This window comes from Orcinus orca, chromosome 20 (genome assembly GCF_937001465.1).
Source record: "Orcinus orca chromosome 20, mOrcOrc1.1, whole genome shotgun sequence".
Taxonomy (NCBI): domain Eukaryota; kingdom Metazoa; phylum Chordata; class Mammalia; order Artiodactyla; family Delphinidae; genus Orcinus; species Orcinus orca.
The window spans coordinates 4940457-4948258 of record NC_064578.1 but is presented as its reverse complement, the minus strand read 5'-3'; positions in this window follow the sequence as shown (position 1 = coordinate 4948258).

Sequence of the window (7802 nt, the reverse complement as noted above, 5' to 3'; positions counted from 1 at the left end):
TGTTAGTTTCTGTTGTACAGCAAAGTGATTCAGTTATACATATGTATACATTCTTTTTCATGTTTTTTTCATTATGGTTTATCACAGGATATTGAATATGGTTCTCTGTGCTATATAGTAGGACCTTGTTGTTTATCCATCCTATATATAATAGTTTCCATCTCCTAATCCCAAACTCCCACTGCATCCCTCCGCCAACCCCCTCCCCCTTGGAAACCACAAGTCTGTTCTCTATGTCCCTGTTTCTGTTTCGTAGATAAGTTCATTTGCGTCATATTTTAGATTCCGCACATAAATGATATCATATGGTATTTGTCTTTCTCTGGTTTACTTCACTTATTATGATAATCTCTGAGTCCACCCATGTTGCTGCAAATGCCATTATTTCGTTCTTTTTCATGGCTGAGTAATAGTCCATTGTATATATGTACCACATCTTCTTTATGTGTTCATCTGTCGATGGACATTTAGGTTGTTTCCATGTTTTGCCTATTGTGAATAGCACTGCTTTGAACCTAGGGGTGCATGTATCTTTTTGAATTGTAGTGCGCTCCAGATATAGGGCATGGAATATTGCTAAAGCTTCCCCAAGTGATTCTAAAGTGCAACAAAGTTTGAGAACCACTAGTCTAAAGCAGTGGTCCTCAACAGTGGGAAGGCAGCGTGGTCTCCCAGGGGACATTTGGCAATGTCCAGAGACATTTTTGGTTGTTGCCACTGGGAGCTGCTATTGGTATCTAGTGGGTAGAGACCAGGATGCACAGGACAGCTCCACAGATACAAACACATCACAGAGAATGATATATTCCAATATGTCTATTGTGTCAAGGGTGAGAAACTCTACAGGGAGTCTGGCCCTAGGACTGGAAAACATGTCTGAGGAAGGTCGTGGTAGCACTGTAACAGCAAACACAAACCCACCTGGATGCAACCCAAATGAAGAGATAAATCCACATTTGTATATTCACAGCACAGACAACTCAGGGAAGTACTAGCGGGGAGAGAGGCATAAACACACCAGGGGTGAGAGAGCAGAGGCTTCCCGGGGGTGGTGGGGTGGGGGTGGGGTCTCCAGGAGTTGAGTCTGTCTTCCCAGGGAGCCCCAGTGAGTTTACGTGTCTCTCTCCATGCTAGGTTTCTTGGTTAGTTTGACATTTCATGGGAAATTTTATCCTGTTTGGTCTTTTTAAATAATTTGGGCAACTCCAGTAAAGAAAAAATCAGTATGCATGAGAATATTTCCTCATATATATATATATTAACAGAAAAAAATTAGAAGCCATGTAAATATCCAGAAATGGCCAAGTGATTAAGAGATTATGGTACATCAACTCAATTGAATGTTATGCGGCCATTAAAAAGGATGATTATGAAGGTGATTTAGAAACATGGGAAATGTTTGTGATATGATGGGAAGTAAAATAGAACAGGAAATAAATAGCACAAACATAGTGATTACAACTCAGAAAAATATGTTGGCCTGTGGACAAATACTGGAAAGCTTTGCAGAAATAAAAACCGTCATAATTAAGATGCTAGAATTATGGGTGATTTATTTTTTTTCCAAGATTTTCTTTAACGCTTTTTTTATGCTTAAAGTAAACATCTTTTGGGACAGCTGCCTGGCCCATAACCCTCTCCTCTGAATACTGTGTCCCTACCCAAAAGGGTGAATCCCCCCAGCCCCATTTGGTCTTTGTGACCTTTTATACCAGCCTGGTCACTTAATCCAAGCTGGACCAATCACATTCTCTTGATGGAAATTGGCTAGAGAGATGCAAATCCTTCTGAGATGGTCTCTTTTCTCTTTTTGAGATAAAATCCACGTAACGTAAAATTCATTTTTATTTTAACCACTTTATTTTTTTTTCTTCCAGTTTTACTGACATATCACTGACAGAAGTTTAAGGTGTACAGCATAATGACTTGGCTTACGTACATCATGGAATGATTCCCACAATAAGTTTGGTGAACATCCATCATCTCATATAAATACAAAATAAAAGAAATAGAAAAAAAATTATTTTTACCTTATGATGAGAACTCTTAGGATTTGCTCTTAACAGCTTTCATATGCGACATACAATGGTGTTAATTATATTAATCATATTGTACATTACATCCCTAGGACTTACTTGTCTTGTAAGTGGAATTCTGTACCCTTTGACCACCTCCATCCAATTCTCCCCCTCCCCCTCCCTCTCCCCCTCCCCCTCCCCCTCCCTCTCCCCCTCCCCTCCCTCTCCCCCTCCCCCCTCCCCCCTCCCTCCTCCCCCCTCCCTCCTCCCCCCTCCCTCCTCCCTCCTCCCTCCCCACCTCTGGTAACCACCAATGTTATCTCTTTTTCTCTGAGTTTGTTTTTGACGTATAATTGACTTACAACACTGTGTTGGTTCCTGTAGCACAAACAGCAACTCAATATTTGTCTACCTTTTAAAATGATCACCATGGTAAGTCTAGTGACCATCTGTCTCCGTACGAAGATATTGCGTAACTTTTGACTGTATTCCCCACGCCGCACATTTCATACCTGTGATTCATTTATTTTGTAACTGGAAGTTTGTACCTCTTTCAGCCATTCTGAAGTGTGCAATTCGGTGGTTTTTAGTACATTCACAACGTTGTACAATCATCACCACTGTCTAATCTCAGGACATTTTCATCAGCCGAAAAGAAACTCCACGCCCGTTAGCTGTCACTCCCAACTCTCCCCTCCCCTCAGTGCTAGGCAACCATTAATTTACTTTCTGTCTCTATAGACTTGCCTATTCTGGACATTTCACATAAATGGGATCATAAAAAACGTGGTTTTTTGTATCTGGCTTCGTTCACTTGGTGTCATCTTTTCCGGATTGGTCCATGTTGTAACATGCATCCGTATTTCATTCCTTTTGATGGCTGTTAACGTTCCCTTGGATAGATAATGTGTCATTTGTTTTATTCCATTCATCCATTCATGGACATTTGGGCTATTTCTACTTTTTGAGTTTATAATATTGCTGTGAACATTCATGTACAAGTTTTTCTGTGAACGTGTGTGAACACGTACCTAGGAGTGGAGTTGCTGGGCCATACGGTAACTCTATGTTTAACTTTTTGAGGTGCTACCAAAATAATTTCCACAATGGCAGCACCATTTTACATTCCCACCAACAGTGTATGTGAGTCCCAGTTTCTCAATATCCTCACCAACGCTTACTTCACTATTATTGTTGTTGTTGTAATTATTGTTATTGCCATACCAGTGGATTTGAAGTGATATCTCACTGTGGCTTTGATCTGCATTTCCCTAATGACTATTGATGTTGACAGTTTTTTCATATGCTTATTGGTTATTTGCATATCCTCTTAGGAGAAATGTTTATTCAAATTCCTTTGCCCATTTTTAAAAGTGGGTTGTTTGTCTTTTTGTTACGAAGTCATAGGAGTTCTTTATACATTCTGAATACTAGCTCCTTATCAGCTATGCGACTTGCAAATATCTCTCCCATTCTGTGGACTGCCTTTTCACTTTCCTGACAATGTCCTTTGATGCATGAAAGTTTTAATTTTGATGAAGTCCACTGTATCTATTTTTCTTTTGTTGTTTATGCTTTTGGTGTCATATTTAAGAAACCATTGCCTAATCCAACCTCCTGAAGATTTACACCTGTTTTCCCTTCTGAGAGTTTTAGAGTTTCAGTTTTTACATTTAGGTCACTGATACATTTTGAGTTCATTTTTGTGTGTGGTGTGAGGTAGACATCCAAATTCATTCTTCTGCATGTTGATATCCAGTTGTTCTGGCACCATTTGTTGAAAAGTCTATTCTTTCCCCCATTCAGTGGTCTTAGAACCCCTTGTGAGAAATCAGTTGACCGTAGATGTATGGGTTTATTTCTGGAGTCTCAATTTTATCCCATTGATCTATATGTCTGCCTTTTTGTCAATACCACACGGTTTTGATTACTGTAATTTTCTAGTGAGTTTTGAAATCAGGAAGTGTGAATCTTCCAAGTTTCTTCTTCTTAAAGAACAAACAAGGAAGACGTTTTGGCTATTCAGGGCTCCTTGCATTTTCATTATGAATTTTAGGTTCAATTTTTCCATTTCTGCAAACCGGAATTTTGAGAGGGACTGCATTGGATCTGCACACTCATTTGGAGGGTTTTCCCATCTTAACAATATTAATACTCCAACTCATGAACATGGGATATCTTTCCATTTACTTAGATCTTCTTTAATTTGAGTGTTCTGTAGTTTTCAGCGTACATGTCCTAAATGTCCTTGGTTAAATTTATTCTTAGGTTTTTTTTTTCTTTTGTTTTTGGTACTCTTGTAAATGGAATTGTTTTCTTAATTTCAGTTTGGGATTAGGACAATGTTTTGAACCAAGGGCACAAGCAGGGAGAAGCAGAGAATGGCCGTTGACACCTGGAGGAAAACAAGTATGAACACAGAAAAAAGATTCAAGAAATTATGTGAAAAGGGAGGAAGTTGGGAGAGAGACAGGTTGAGAACCGTACTTGAAGCAAATACCTGAGCAAAGTGGACAAGGTCCCTGCAGCAAGGCAGGAGTATCCCAGGACAGATGAGAGCACATGGGACAAGGAAAATAAGGACAAGCACCAAAGGAACCTGTCTGCACCAGGCAGACTGCTTTCACCAGCTGGAGATGAGTTTTCACCACTTCCTTAGAGAAGAGGAACTAGTGTTCCTTCAGAAGGCTTTGTGTATTTCTGTCTCTGCAAAAGGAGCCAAACAGAGTCCCCTGGAGCCCTGTAAGATCCGGTATGCCCAACAAAGGCTGGCCCCATAAAGAACTGCTACCTCTCGGTGTTTTTATACTGTAATGCTTGGACCAGAGGGTTCTACCTATAGGAATTCTGGCACCTAGTCAGCCAGGTACCGGCTCCCCTACCGTTGAACAAAAGATGCCTTGGATTTCTATCTGAGTGGAACAAAAGTCCCACGTATTCCTGATGCTTCCTGCAGTTTTGCTCCGTGGGAGACCTGGCTGGTGTGGGATATTCTCTCCCATAAATGTGGTGGTGGGGTGGGGAATAGAAGGAGGAGAAAATGGAAGGGAGGTCAGAGCCTCACTTCCTAGAGGACGAAATCATCTCCCTTGATAACTGTAACTATTTGAAAATTGTTTCAAAAGAAAAATCTTTTTGTTATCCTGGCAATTGCTCAAGGAAATGGCTTTCCATCAGCCTCTCTCTCTGTCTCCGTCTCGGTCTCAGTCTCTGACTCTTCCTCTCCCTTTCCACCCTCTTTTCCCACACTCGGCTGCCTCTTCCCTTACTTATTGCAGAATTCCAGGAAGAAGCTGCACAGGAATCAGAGTGTCTCTGAGCCCGGGGTCAACATGGTGCCCCATTTTTGGATACATGCAAATATACACCCACCCCCAAATATTAATGACCGTAATTTTGCTAAAATGTTACAGAGGCTTTACTACTTGCCACGTGCTTAACATGAATTGTTTCATTTAATCCTCACAAGCCTGCAATAGACAGTTACTCTCAATTACATCTGTTAGATGTGGAAACAGCCTTTAAAAGGTGACTAAACCTACTCAGGGTCACTGAACTGGAAAGCAGCAGGTCCAGGATGCGTCCCCAGGACCTTCTGCTGACTTCGGAGCCCATGGTTTTTATTAATGTGCTGTCCCAGCCCCCTGTACTCGCCTCTGGGGATGGAGATGCGCCAACCAAGCCCCTCCCCCACCTTTATTTTGCTGTTTCTTCCTGGCCAAGGTGCTCCGGCAGAGGATTTTTGAGCCTGAGTCCTTGTTATCGCCAGAGATGGCTGTTCCACCCTCACCTCCGTCTCCTTGCAGGGACCCTACTGTTGTCCTGGGCTCCCTGCCTGATTCCTGGTCCTGCCGATTGAGAACCCAGGTCTGGTCAACCTTGTCATTGACCCATTCAGCAGATGGAGGATGTGTCTGTGCACATTGCTGGGCCAGTTTGTGATGCTGAGAGATAACTGCCAAGGCACCCCTCACCCCCCCACACGGGCTGTACCAGGTGATGCTCCCACCAGTGGTGGAAGAGGATGCCTGCTTCCCCACAAGCTCGTGAGCACAGACTGTCACGCAGCTTTTTGATCATTACAACACGGTAAATCAAAACTGGTAGCTCACTGGAGTATTTTAATTTGCATTTTTTAATCACGAGTCAAGTTGAGCGCTTTTCATATATTTTTTAAATTTATTTATTCTATTTATTTATTTTTGGCCGCGTCGTGTCTTCGTTGCTGCCGCGGGCTTTCTCTAGTTGCGGTGAGCGGAGGCTACTCTTCGTTGTGGTGCGCGGGCTTCTCATTGCGGTGGCTTCTCTTGTTGCGGAGCACGGGCTCTAGGCGCATGGGCTTCAGTAGCTGTGGCTCGTGGGCTCAGTAGTTGTGGCTTGTGGGCTCAGTAGTTGTGGCTCGCGGGGTCTAGAGCACAGGCTCAGTAGTTGTGGCGCACGGGCTTAGTTGCTCCGCGGCATGTGGGATCTTCCTGGACCAGGGATCAAACCCGTGTCCCCTGCATTGGCAGGCGGATTCTTAACCACTGAGCCACCGGGGAAGCCCACCTTACAGATTTTTCAGAGCCAGTGCTATTTCCTCTTCTATTTCCTCTCACCAGAACTCTCTGGTGAGATCTTTTCTCCATTTTTCTGCTGGGTTGACAGTCTTTTCCCATGGTGCTTTGTAGTTCTTTATATATTAGGGAGATTAGCCATTTCTATGTGATAATAGCTTGCAAATATTTCTCCAAGGTAGTGTTTGTCTTTTGCTTTTGTTTTTAAGTATAAAGAACTTAAAAAATTTATATACTGAAATTTACTTATCTTCTCTTTTATGCATTCTGGGTTTGTGTCATGCTTCAAAAGGTTTGTTGCACTCTGGGATTATTTTCTTCTAATACTTTTGTTTCATTTTGTGAAATTTTAAACCCTTAAGCCATCTGGAATTTCTTTTGTACAGTGTGAGGACACAACTTTGCTCTTTTCCCCCCAGTGATGTGTGATGCTACCATGATGTGGGCCACTACACCCAATACCCAAGCACCTCTGGGCTCTTCTGTTATTTTCATAAATGTTTGTGTATTCATTCAGTTTTAATTACTGGAGCTTCATAAATTTTCATATCTCTTAGGGCTGGCCCCCCTCTGCATTTTTCCCCCATTATAAAATAATAGTTATCACTCCCTGTTGGTTCCCATCATCACTGGGATGGAACTTGGGAACAGATGGATGATTCCCATGTGGCCTCTGAGGAAGGAAAACCTTTCCAGAAACTTAACTCACGAGAGTGGGAAAAGCAAAAGCTTCGGCGCCGATAGACAATGGTCAAACCTGGACTTTGCTTCTCACTAACAGGATGACCTTGGTTTGTCACGTGACCCCATCAAGCCTCGGCTTCATCTGTAGTTGGGGGACAACTACCTGACAGTGTTGATGTGAGGATTGAAAGCAGTCAACCCTCGGCCATGTGGGAGGGAGTTGGTATTTATTAGATTCCTGTCTCTCCTGTCTTTTCCTCAACATCTCAGCATGAAAACAAACTCAATTCTAAATAACGCAGGAATCCTCATTTTAGCAGAGGCAGGATCCTGGGGTGGAAGGAGCGCAGACTTTGGAGAGAGAGCAGCCTGCGCCCAGACAGTCCTTCTGCGCCCCAGGCTGGGAGAGACCCAGGGAGCACCGCTGCGTTTACTAGTGGGAGCTCTTGGGCAAGTCCCTGTATCTCTCTGTGCCTCTGTTCCCACCTCTATAAAATGCGAATAATAGTGCTGGCCCCATAGGGTTACTGGGAAACTTAAATGA